General features: G+C 39.4%; 1 pseudogene; it reads right to left on the bottom strand.

The window, feature by feature from the left end:
* Positions 1 to 569: 569 nt before the first annotated feature.
* LOC140926383 (uncharacterized) lies at positions 570 to 2034 on the bottom strand (annotated as a pseudogene).
* Between the last annotated feature and the right edge of the window lie 12075 nt (positions 2035 to 14109).

Below are 14109 nucleotides of genomic sequence, written 5' to 3' on the forward strand. Positions count from 1 at the left end.
GTTCCTGTGATTACCCTTGACCAGTTATAATACTAATGTTAGAAACAAAGAAAAGAAGTAGCTTCCTTGGAATCACATTAAGAATAAGTAAAAATGGAAAGGGGGGATTTAAATTTTGTTAAAAAGAGCACTAAAAGCTTTATTATGACCCTCTTCAGTTGTCATAGCATATGAGAAGTAACATTTCTTTGAAAATTGAAAAAAATAAAAAATAAAAACCACCTGCAAATGATCAGTAATCACTTACATTAATTTCAATGAAAAAGCTTAAAATGTGAAACACAATGATGTCATAAATCCCCTATCTCCCCTCTCGATTAAGTCCCCCCTCAAAAATAAGCCCCCTCCATTTTAGGGAAAAAAAGTTATAAAGTCTACCCTCTTTTCTTAGCCCTTCCCACTCCCCTCAAAAGTGAATGGAAAAAATAAGACCCGCCAGGAAAGGCTTAATAGTTGATTATTTACAGTCTGTGTTAATATTACAAACTGTGATATAGCCTTCTCCATGGGAGCAAGAGCTACTAAACAAGACACATGCAAAGACTTTAATATCAACAAACTTGTCTTGAAGTTGAGTAGGAATACAGTATTACATCCTTTTAAAATAGAAATCAAAAAACAACGAACTGATGTGAACTGATATATGAACTGTTCTAATTTTTCTGCTTTTCCACCATTTTTTCCATCAGAGAAAGTAAAACTTGATTCATTTGTTGTTGCTGCTGCAACAGCACCAGTGTCCGGCTTTGCTGGTCTTTCCTAACTTTGCTTTTTCTCTGAGAAACTCCACAGCTTCGCTACTACTCTTTCTCTTTTTCTTTTTCACTTCCACCTCTCCATCTGCCCCACATCTTTTGCTACTTTCTCCCAAACGTTCCATGGCCTTTTTTCGAATTTGTTCTGCAGCCTTCTTTTCTTCTTCAACCTTTTTCTTGTCTTTGCCACCAGTGCTAACAGCAGCAGCTTCTTTCCCGATGAGCTCTTCAAATGATGGTGTCAATTTCATTCATTCACCTCCACATCAATGCCGGATGCTTTGATTTCGTTTGTCATTTTTTTTCTGGTATTTCGCACGCAACAGAGTCAGCGGTCTCCACATGACCTCTTGAGGACCTTAAATTTTGGGTATTCCATAGTATTGAGGTTTGCAGCGATGGAGTCCCAAACTTGACCTCTTTCTGGTGTCCCCTTTCTATACTGGAACACATCACTAACAGACATTTCATCTAGAAAGGCTCTGTCATGTTGTGGGGTCCAATCCATCATCAATCTAGGCATACAAACATGGAGTAACAGACAAGACAAATAAGTTAGAGGTGGAGAACAGATCTGCCTCCCTCATTACTATTTTTCTAGTTACAGAAAAAATGAAACTCTGGCAAAAAAAAAAGCGCTCAAAAGGTTCCAAAACATTTTCTAAAAAAAATTAACGTGCTGGCTAAATTCCTAGTTTCAGGGTGTAAAATGACCCTGTTACGTTTTGGTTTACAGGATACGCTAAATCAAATTCTTTCAAATTCTGTTGAAGAGGGAGCACTGTTCAAAAAGAAAAGGGTTGAAAAAATTGAATTCGAAGTATCCGCTGGTGAAGAGAGGCTTTAAATGAGCAAACTTGGCCAGACAGAATTTGGCGAGACACTTAAGAATTAATTCAGTGTCCAAGGATATTTCTTTTGGGACCTTCTCTACCAGTCTACCAGAAACAAGTGCTAAAGAACTAAAGTGCGTTTTGTTACCTCTTTGACAAAGAAATTCTAAGTTTGGTATTGAAATAATTCCCGGGAAATACTTGCATGCAACAACAACAACTCTATTTCAGTATTCCTGCGTTTGCATTAAGCTTACGTCTACATTTGTGTACTATTCTAAATAACTTTCAATGTTTCATTATTTTATACGATACACAAACGAAAAAAGTGAGCTAAGAACACGCAATTAAAATAGCGGTTTTCATTTTTCTTTTGACTACTATTATTTGGCTCGTAGGACAATTTTTTTCCGTGTAAAGCTCACTTACGGTTTGCTGTTTGCCATGTTGGATAGAGTCTCCTTGACTCTATGACAGGAAACATTATAAAAGATGTAAGTTTCGATAACAGACAAACAAACCTGAGTGAAATGAAAGTTAGATACTCACGTTTTCGCCACAACGCCAAACCCACTAGTTTCACGTCGCCGATGGGACCACGACGGCAAGGTGGTGGACAAGAGCATGCGCAATATCTCACGAATCATGACGTCATGTCCGGTCGAAGTTGCCGTCGCCCCGAAAACGTCTCCATCTTAAGTTCCCTAATATCCTCCAACGGCTATATATACGCTTGGTTTTGCTACTGGTACCCTCCTCCCCTGCTTGCGTTGGAACTTCTCCATGGTTCTCCTCCGATTTTCCTGTACATCATCATGAACAATTTCTCCTCAAAATGGCCTAACCCCAGCCCGTTCACCTTCTTCTTTTCCCCCTCCTTCGTGCCCCTCATCTCCTCGTCTAACTTCCCGCCTAATTTCTTCCAACTTTACATATGAGAGCCAGCAGTTTGTTCTAATAGCTCGTTTCTGGTCTGCCAGATGCTTCCCAGACAATCTAAATCTATATCCCCTAGTTCCTGGTTTCAAAGTAACATTTCGTCACTAGTTTGTACGGAACTCGGTTCCACTTTCTACGAGCAGTCCCTTACCACCGAGAGGTGCCTGCTCATCCACGCCTGCATTGCTTGACATCATGCAAGTCTAGACCTAACATAAACAGCCTCTTTCACGTGGAAATCTTCATATCTGTTTGAAGATGAATTCATCACATCATCAGTGAGTTGATTTTTTTACTAGGGTTGACTCTTCTATGATTTGTGCAGCTATTCTCCTGGGTTGTTGGAGTGTCCTTCTCTAGGCCAAAAGTCTTCTCTACGGCAAGACAGCCCCATCTGTCCTGTCTGTAACCCTAACGAGAGGGACTAGAGGGTGCTATCACTTGCTATGGTGAACCTTTAAACTAGTGCAAGGAAGGAGTTTAACAGAGTCCAAGCAGAGTCTACAACTTTTACAACGTATGCATGCTTAGAAAATTAGCCACATTAGGCGCAAAGTGCAGCCTATGATGATGTGATAACGAGTTAAATTTACACTGGTGCCATTAGACAAATCGTGGGGAATCCTAAAACTAATGCAAACCAGTTCAACTGATCAGAAACAGTCTCTACTTGAGTACATAGTCCTTAAAACGAATAGGTAATCTCCTTTCACGTTTAGGCCTCTCTGGTGCGGGACTCTTAATAGGAGTAGTTGCCTCACTATGGAAATGACTTTCGTTGGCCTCAGCGCCAGTGGTTGGAGTATGAGGAACTTTAGGCACGGCTAAAGTTTATAATTGGTCAGGAGTACGAGACACATAGCGATACGAGATACATAGATGCACACGGTTTCTTCTGTACTTGCCGCCATCTGCACCTTCCACTTGGTATGTATTAGGGCCTAAAATCCCAGTTACTTTGCCCCACTTCCAGTTCTGACCTTCTGTGTGTCGGTACAATACTGACTGTCCAATTTCAATAACTGAGAGTTTGCCTGATTTTCGATCGTGATATGCTTTCACGCTGCGTTTTCGCGCATCACGTTTTCCTTTCACGAGAGTGTTCTTTGGGTTACTGCTTAAGCTTGGTAAGGAACTACGTGCTTTGCGGTTAAACATCATTTGCGCTCGTTGTTCGAGTATGGGCTTCATAGGGATCGCCACCATCCTTGTAAGTTTTGATTAACAAGGATTTCATAATCTTCACCGCAGACTGCTTTGCCGTTAGCACGTTGATTCATGGGTGATGATGTATGATGGGAAATACCCCAGTTTGTCATGAATGAGTTAAACTCTTGACTGGTTATTTGAGGACCTCCATCTGACACGATTAATCTTGGTATGCCGTAGCGCGCAAAATGTTTCTTGAGACGTGTTACGGTACGGGTGCTCGTTTGGCTTATTATTAGATCAGTCTCTATGAAATTAGAGTAATAGTCTACCCAATCAAGTAGTGCTTTCCTGCGATTTCAAAGAAATCCAGACCAATCTTTTGCCAAGGTCCATCGCCTTCGTTGTGTTGTTTCAATGGTTCTTGAGTGTTTCGTGGCTTCACTTCTTGGCAGGTTTCACACGAATCGGCTAACTGTTTCATTTCATGGGCCATGCCAGGCCAGAAAACAATGCCTCTAGCTCGACGCTTCACGCTTTCACAGCCTAGATGTGCACTATGGAGTCTTTTCTTGATAGATGCTCTGAGTTCAGATGGAATTACTATTGCTTCTCCTTTTACTAAGATGCCATCTACTATACCGAGTTAGCCATCATGATGTGTTGAAGACGCTTTGGAGCCATATACTCAGCGGCTTGCGTAGTATAGCAGCAAGAGGTTTGTGGTCATTCTGTACTGTTACTACACGACCACAGGCATACTGATCAAATCGTTCAAGGCCATACAGGACAGCCAAGGCTTCTTTCTCTATATGTGCCCAATTTCGTTCTGGAGTGGTCAATGCTCTAGATGCATACTTTTTAGGACGCCATTCTTGGAGTAGCACAGCACCAATTCCATGTTTACTACTGTCTGCTTGAATTACCACTGCTTTCGAGGAGTCAAAGTAAGCTAAGCAAGGAGACTCAGACAGATTTTTCTTGAGTGTGTTGAAAGCATCTTCACATTCTTTCGACCATACAAATAGGGTGTCCTTTCTAGCTGGAGCACGGAACTTTGTAACTTTATTTGATTTACCGCAAAATACAAATAACGATAAAACAAGACAGTTACACAAAAGCAAATGAAAGTGGCGAGGAATCCCAAAAAGAAACCATGAGGCTTATAGACATTGGGCTCCCTCAGAGTAAAAATAAAGTTAACAGTAACAGTAAGGCCAGGATCGAAAGTAAAATACAATGAAGGCAAGTATAAATTAACTAATTACATAGACTGAGTTGACAAAGTATAAGGTATGGTACATGTAACAATAAGTATAAAAATAATATCAGACATGTGAAGAAATATAACTATTTACTACAAGATTTATAACTTATAATTCATATATAATTTTTTTTTTCAATTTCGTTTTGAATAAGTGGAGAGAATTAGATTCTTTAATATCATTTTCTATAGAGTTATAATAAGTAGGTCCTTGGAAACTGACAGAAAATTTACGAAGGTTTGTTCTACAAAAAAGAAGGTAAAAATCGTTCGCGTGTCTAGTGGCATAGTTATGGACTTGTTTGTTTAAAGAAAAATAATTGTTGAACTTTGAAGGCAAAAGAGAATGGTTAAGAGAAAACATAAGCTTACCCAATTCTAGTTGTCTAATATCGGAATGTTTTAGTAGCTCTAATTCTTTGAAAATAGGGTCTGGATGAGAATCGAAAGTTGATTTAGAAATAATTCTGATAACTCGCTTTTGCAAAGAGACAAGACGGCGAAGATTGGTCTTTTACGTAGATCCCCAGACAATAATACAATAATGAAGATAAGGATAAACTAAACAATAATAAAGAGTTTTTAGACGGGGTTTAGGGAGAAAAAATCTTGCTCTATTAATGACACCAATTGATTTCGAGATTTTACGAGCTACTTGAGAAATGTGCGTTTTCCAAGACAGATGTTCATCAAGGACTACACCGAGGAAGACCGTTTCCTTAACCTGATCGATTCTCTGTTCATTTATGCAGATTTGCATTGGAAAATGATACCTTTTCTGTCTAGGCTTAAATAACATAAAGTTTGTTTTCTTCAGGTTTAAGGAGAGTTTGTTTGCCTTAAACCAAGTGGATAATTTATTAAGTTCGGAATTGAGTGAGGCTGCCAGGTAGACAGGATCTTAATGGGAAATAAATAAATTAGTATCATCAGCGAATAAAATCAGCTCGACGAGCATCGATACGTTATTTAAATCATTAATATAGAGCAAGAAAAACAAGGGACCCAAAATGGATCCCTGGGGCACACCACAGCAGATAGTTTGAGGAGAGGAGCATTGACCGTTAAATTGAACGAATTGCAACCTGTTGGAGAGGTAGCTTCTAACCCAGTCCAGAGCCACGCCACGTATACCATAGTGTTCGAGTTTGTCAAGCACAATATTATGATCGACGGTATCAAAGGCCTTAGAAAGATCAAGGAAAACGCCAACAGCATGTTGATTGCGATCAAGAGCAAGGGAGATTTTTTCAAATAGGTCAATCAGTGCTAACGAAGTTGAATGATTTTTCCTGAAACCAAATTGATTATCACATAGAACATAGTTTACTTAAATAATTATAAAGACGGTTATAAACAACCATTTCAAGAAACTCAGAAAAGCTAGAGAGAATCGAGATCGGTCTATAGTTCGTAAAGAGTGATCGATCACCGGCTTTAAAGAGTGGTCAGTCACGCGAGCAATTTTCATTTGGTCGGGAACAATGCCATGAGAGATAGGTAAATTGATTATATGAGCTAAAGGATCGGCTATAATTTGAATTGACTGTTTTATGATGGAAATGGGAATTCTATCATGGTCAGTTGCCTTACCCGGTCGAAAAGCATTGGAAATTTCCGATAGCTCATTTGGAGTCACTGGATCAAAAAACACCGATTGACAAAAGTGACCAGAGAGAAAAACTGCGGTGAGAGACAGACGAGTGAACTTCTTTGGCTAGATTAGGTCCGATACTAGAAAAATAACTACAGAATCTATTAGCGATGTCTACTGGATCCGTAATTTCTTGGTTGTCAACTTTAAAGATGGAATTGAGTTTAAACGCTTTCTTTTTTGTCTTAATAATTTCGTTTAGAACTCTCCATGTAGCTTTGGCATTTGATTTAGAAGCATCGATTTTCTTTTCGTAATATATACGTTTAGCAATTCTTAATGAGTGATTCAATTTGTTTTTGTAATTTTTATAACGAGTTTCGTAATGCGAAGATTGATTACTGAGACACTGTCTTTTTCGTTCTTATCGACTTCAGAAGTCCTTTCGATAACCAAGGCTTACTCAAACGGTAATTGCTCACCTTAGTTTTTTTTTAAAGGAAAACATGAGTCATATGCCGTAGAGTATTGTTTGAAAAAGCTGTTATAAGCATTATTTGGATCATCAAGAGTGGCATACTGAGACCAGTCAATTCTCTCCAAATGCGATAGAAACTTAGTTGTGTTAACTTGATTTACATCTCTAACAAAAAAAGTTCCATTAGATGCTGAGGTGTCGAAATGAATAGAAAATATAGGCAGATGGTCAGAAATGTCAGTAAAAAACAGTCCACTCCTAGATCTATCGAAAAATTGGTTGACGAAAATGTTGTCAATTAAAGTTCCCGAATGACAAGTTATTCTTGTAGGGCACGTAATCAATGGAAAGAACATAATTTGAATATAGCGCATCTAAAAATTCACCAGTAACGGAATGACTTTGGTGGTTCATTAGATTTAAGTTAAAGTCACCCATTAAATAACATACCTTATTTTCTTTTAAAATCTTACTTAATAGCTCATTGGTCATTGTTAAAAATTCATCAACGTTTTGGTTTGGCGGCCTGTAAATCACACCAGTAACAATGTCCTTTCCCTGTAGCTTAACAATTCCAATAAACAAAGATTCTGCGACGTTTGGCAACGAAAAATCAAGAACAGTCGGAATTTAAAATTCAAATTGCTAGAAACATACAGACCAACTCCACCACTGGATCTATTTTCCCTACTTTTATGAACAAAACTGTAACCGTCGATGTCGACTGACGACGACGAATCATTTAGCCAAGTTTCGGAAATACCAATCAAAGAGAATTTTAAATTTACGTTAGATAAAAGATCCGTTAATTTGCCAGCATTACACTGTAGGCTACGAATGTTTAGATTCAGTAGAGAAAAGCGATCACAAATACGCGAATCTTCACTAGATAGCATGTCATTAAATTGATAGTCAATAAAATATTCACAGTCATCGCTAAATAAATCCCTGAGTTTGGTGTCAGGGTCAAGGTCAAATGAAAGAGCTAGAGTTGTTCTCATATTGTGGAGTAAAGGACTGAAACTTAAACTAGCCAATCTATCAGCATCAAAGCGAACAAGACCATTTTGCATTTCATAAATTGCTAGGTTGAAGTCGGCGTCATCAAGGTCGTTAAAGGGAAATGAAAATTCCGGAAAGACAGACATTTTCAATGTGGGGGAAAACAAAATTTAAAAAGAAGATAAAAAAAAAAGGGGGGGGGGAGAATAGCAGTAAGAAATAAATAACTTAGCTGTTCTCGACATTAGGTCTGTCTCTAATAACCAGTTTATCTAACACAAAATAAGCGATCTTCCCTGCTCTCTTGGCTGCTTCCATCTTTGCACGTTGACTTTCTTTTTTCTCAAGGGTTGCTGGAGATAGGTCTTCTTTCACAAATATATTGTCGGGTTTAATTTTTCGGGCAAATTTCAGGATCGTTTCCCTCTCTTTCCAGTCACGAAGGCGACTAACAATGGTTCGAGGACGGATTAGTTCAAGTGTTGCTGCAAGGTTGGGTAAGAACTTTGCCATGTACTGAGCCATGCCACAGAGGCGCTTTACACCTTCCACATCGGTGGGTGCTGGCATGTCTCGGATAGCTTGCACTTTAGCTTCATCAACTTTCAGACCGTCTTTCGTGATTCTGTGTCCATGAAATATGATCTCATCCAGACCAGTTTGCTGCTTATCCTCATTTAGGAAAATGTTCTTCCCAGCACACCTTTTCAATGCCACTGCTAGTTTTTGCTGGTTGCCACTCTGAGCTTCAGCATGTGAGTTGCTACACCCTACAATGACTACATCATCCACTATATTGAATACACCATCGAGATCATTTAGCGCTTCATCAATCTTGCACTGGAAAATTTCACTTGAGACTTTGAGGCCAAAGGGTAGCCTCTTCCACATGTAGCGACCAAAAGGTGTAATCATTGTGGTGAGTTTGCTGCTCAAGTCGAACATGCCAATATGCTTCTTTTACATCTAGTTTGCTAAAGATCTTCGCATCTTTAAGCTTTGGAAGCACATCATCAAGCACAGGTAATTGGTCATGTTCACGCTTGAGTGCAGCATTAAGGGGTTGAGGATCAATACAAATGCGCAATTTACCAATGAGTTTATGTACAACCGCCATTTGACTGACCCATTCAGTTGGTTCGGTCACTGGAACCAGTACGCCTTTGTTTACGAGTCGATCTAGTTCTTCCTTTACTGCGTCTTGAATGGCAACAGGAACTTTCCAACAGGGCAGCACTTTGGGAGGACTACTTTCATCAATTCTAAGGGTGGCTTCAACCATATCACCAAGTTGTGGGGTTGATACTTGTGAGTTGAAAAATTCTCTATTTATGGTTATAAAACCAAGTTCCTGAATAGTGTTCAGACCTAACAGGTTTGTAAAACCATTTGGGAACACGATAAACTTTATTTCTGATTCAGAACTAGTGCGAGGATTTTTAACTTTCAGGCGCGCTTCTCCCAGAGGTTTCAGGTTAGTTTTATTCCACATGTTAAGGCGAACAGTTGTAGGAGACACTTGGTGTTGTCTTACATGCTTCTGACAGATGGTATTTACATCAGCTGCAGTGTCAAGTTGGAATTTGACATCATGTCATTTGAAGTATGTGTGGCAGTAACACTGTCTGTCCCATTGCTTACAGCCATGAGCCATTGATCATCAGAATCTTCCTCATTATCATTGTATTGGTTAAGTGCATGAATATTTTTTGCATTTAGACATGAATTGGTGAAGACCTTTGCAGTTGTCACATGTCTTGCCCCAAGTACAACCCTGGTCAAAACTCTTGGGACACTAACGCAATAGCTTGTCAAATTGAGGCATCTTCCCTTCCCCCTTCCCCCTCGGTGCAATGTTGGCGTTATGCATTCAAGTTTTAATTCAACACAATCAACACTGCTTGGGGGAGACGGGGAGAGCAGAAAAAGCCCCTTATAACAACATCTCCAAGGCTTTTTAAGAGGTAGAATACGAGTTAATTTAGCAAAGTGCGTCTTTGTGCCTAATTTCCTCAAGTGTCCCAAGACGTTTTGACCAGGGTTGTAGGCCTTTGTCGATTATGCTAGCATTTTTTCGGCACTTTTTGGGAAAACGAGCATTTTTTTTCGTTTTTTTTCTTGAAAAAGAATTGCTAGCATTTTCTGTCATTTTTCACGACTGTGATCCAGATTTCAGCACTCAGAAGGATACTTGTTACTTCTCCTACTCATACAGCCTTCTTCTGCAGCGGCAGAAAGGGTGTTTTCAATCCTGAAAGCCTCGTTCAATGAGCAGCAAGATTGTGCTCTCGGCGATTACATTCAAGCCAGTGTGATGGCACAATACAACAAGCGATAAGCGCTCGCAACCGCTTACAGTATACTGAAACGTAAACGTTTTATATGAGTTAGAAGTTGAACAGAACTGTGCAAGTCTAGGTTGTGTGTACCCAGCGCATGGTAGTGCTTCAAATATGACTGTTTAGTGGCTGTTGGCTGGAAAAGTTTTAATTCTGACCCCAAGTTTTATAAAAAAACGATTATTAAGTATCACCTGTTGTTGATATGAGCATATAATGTAAGAGTTTGTACATTTTTTTTGAAATAAAACAAAGCATTTTTTGGAATTCAAGTGACATTTTTTAAAGAAATCAGGCATTATTTTAGCATTTTGTGGCTTTATGCGAGAATTTCTAGTAGCATTAAATGCCAGATTTACTAGCATAATCGAGAAAGGCCTAGCCCCAAGCAGGGGCAAGACATGTGACAATTGTCTTCCCTGAGGAGTAATTCTTGAAGTTTTCCAGTCACGGTAAAAACTATTTTGTCTCTCAACATCCGATCTTTTTCCAGAAAATTGCACGCGGCTGCTCTCGTTTTTAGCTCCGTGAGAAATTTGTCCAACGGTTCCTGGTATGGAATGTTCCAGAATCTATGAGATTTGATGACTTCACTGTCACACAGGTTGCAGTATCTTTCCAATGCTTCTAAAACTTTATCGGGTTTATCTTTATCGCCATCACTGTGTCCAAATAAAAGTATCGTGCACCTCAAGAACATGAGGGCCTGCACATTTTAAAAAGATAGCAGTTTGTACTTTACCGTCCTTCTCTGAAGCTCCAGAAGCTGCTAAGTACACTTCCACTTGCCTTTTCCACCGTTTGAAGTTCTCGGACACATTTCCCGAATTCACATCTAGTTGGGGAGGAAGTCTAAACTGTCCGGTTTCTGTAGCCGTCATTTCGTTTACTAAATCCTGAGGCTGCCACCATGTTGATTTGTTAGAGTAGAGAACGAGGAACACGACAAGAGTAGAACACAACAACATGGGTTTATTCGCGAACCGCCATTACGAGAGCACATGGTTCGAAGTGAAGGATCATGGGATCTACAAATATACTTCATGTGTGCTATAATATACTATCAATCAACACTTTCATCCTTAAAAGGTCAGTATGATAATTAAAAGATAATATATTTCTAAGCTTTATTAAGCCTTATGTAAGACAAGTGTTTCCTCATTAAAAAGAAGTGAAGGTGATCCAATAACCAGGAGAGCTTGCTTCCCAGAAGTATTCTAGTTGTTAACAACTAACCGTTTTACATAACATTTTTAAAAGCGTTGCAGTTCTCTTTTTCAAAGACCTGACTGAAAAGTACCTTGGGTCATTGTACATTTATTCCTGAAAATAACAAAACAACTTGTTTTACTATGAAAATTGATCTGAAAAAGTTAGAAACGACGTTTCCACGGTGGTCCGCAAGCAAATTTCCTTTCTCTGCTGTGATCTTTTTTATCTCCGCTTTTGTACATGTCTTAAATACGGCTTCTTGCCACTGGTTGTCCGTAAATAAATTTGAATAGAAAATTAAACCATCGTTTTAGCTGGGTACTTACGGCCTGTTTACACGGAGGTGGGGGACCACAGATAGGTGAGGTAACTCGCTTAGGTGGTGTAACCCGCCCGCCATATAATCTCTCATTTTAATTTGATCACGTTTACATGATAGGTAGGGTGACCCGTTAAGGCAGGTAGCCCGGTCTACCAGACCGAGTTACCCTCTCAGCCGGGGTCAAATTTTGCCATGTAAACGTTTCAAGGTGGGATAACCCGCCTGGCCGAGGTCGGATTCGTGATACATCAAATGTACGCAAAATTCACTTTGGCGGTGACTTTGCATCATTATTAAAGTTAACAATAGAAAGCCATTGCTCTGAAGGTTGCAGCAAGATCAACAAGGGAGTGTAGAAGTGCATTAATCGCCAAAACACGTGGTTTACCAGCATCTTTCTTGGTTGCGTGCTTAGCGACCATTCAATAATCTTGAGAAAGTGCACACCGGAATGGCGGGGTTGTAAGATTGCATGTAAAGGAGGGTTATTTTTTTACCCCACCTAAGCAGGTTACCTCACCTACTTGGGGTCCCCCACTTCCATGTAAACATGCCCTTAAAACATCAAGCCTTGGCAGTTTTAACGCTAATAAAATTAGTTTGTCAAGAGTTGTTAACTTATAAAATTCAACACTCGCTGGCCGAGCTTGAAAAAACAGACATCGTCAAACCGTGATAAAAATAATTCAAATTATTTCCGGTTTGCTTGTGGTTTGTAGAAACTTAGGCTGTGCCTTTTTTATAGGTGTTTTGTCGAAGTATACACTTTACTTTTCATAGAGTTTTTATGTAGTTAGGCTTCCCGTTACATGCATAACTATCGTTTCATAGTCATTTACTCCGATTTTTCACTACCAGTTTTATACCCTCTAACTGTCTTCTCCAAGAGCAAGCCCTCTTCATCCTTTACTTCAAAACATGGGCAATCTGTATAGTCGAAGACAGAGATAGTGAAATATGCCAGGAAAAATAAGACACGCAAAACACCGAATGTAGGAGGTGTAATGGCTCTCAATGATGTGACGTCACATTTTCCCACTAAATTAGAACCGATCACTTCTAGTCAGCCAGTTTCCTATCCAGTCTTTCAATTATCCATGATTGAACGGTTGTCGGCAGAAGCTACTTTTCGCACGCCAGCTCACACAGCGAAAATGTAGCCTCTGCTCGCAGGGTAAATTTGCCTCGACTAAAAACGAATAGTCCACGGGCCAGAAAGTGAAACCCTCCCCCCCCCCTCGGGGATTTTTGCAGACATGTATCATTTCAAAGCTTCACCCAAGGATATTTGAAAAGTGCATGTTTGCACTTAATTGGTTAGTGGGTGTGTCTGTGCAGCAACATTCTTTTCCTCAGCAAAGAGTCACAGGTTTACCACACCAAGAGGTGAGTTAACCTCTTCTGAAACACCATTACTGACAAACATAACACTCAAAGTTGTTTAATGTAAAGTTTTTTTTTAAATCTCATATGTGAGTTAAAATTTTCTACTTAAGTTTTAAGCTCCAAAAACTCTTACTGCGCATGTGACAAGTTTACTTTACCATCTACTTGGATACGTTACTAACACCTGTTACGATAGTTCTAATAAAAAGAATCTCTCTAAAATGTCTAACCTACGTGAAATTTTGGTAGTTACTGGCCAATGAGAATGTACTAGCTACTGAATGATGACTAATCCTTCGTTTGCTACTTATGCGATATTTCCAAGCCGAAGAGATGTTAACAGCGCTTTGTAAGGTCCTCTAAAGTAAAGCACGATAATTTTTCCACAGCACTGCATTTAATTATTTTCTTCAAGCTTTTTATGGTACATTAGCTGTAACAAAAAAAGTAGTTAATCATTTCGTGCATTTTATTTCAAGACGCATATCGTACTTCTCTATTTGATATCCCATGGGGCACAGTCCACCTTTTTTCCTGTCCCACAATCCTTTGAGACTCAGATTAATATTCAGAAGAATTCAGTGATGTAATTGTATGTATGAGTAGTTTTCATCTTACCTGCGCATTCATGGGTGCCCTTGGAAAGAAAATGAGATGTAGTGGTTTTGAAGAAGTCCTCATCGAATCAGGGATCTTTGCAAGTCGATTGATAGAGCAAGTTTTCACAGGCAAACATTATAACCACGCCCTTCACGTGCACAAGGTTGTCTACGAAGCTTTGGAACAAATTCTTCCTCAGGTCTACGAGTCGTTGCATGGTTGTCTTTTTGATAAGC

The sequence above is a fragment of the Porites lutea genome, chromosome 2 (assembly GCF_958299795.1).
Source record: "Porites lutea chromosome 2, jaPorLute2.1, whole genome shotgun sequence".
NCBI classification, from domain to species: domain Eukaryota; kingdom Metazoa; phylum Cnidaria; class Anthozoa; order Scleractinia; family Poritidae; genus Porites; species Porites lutea.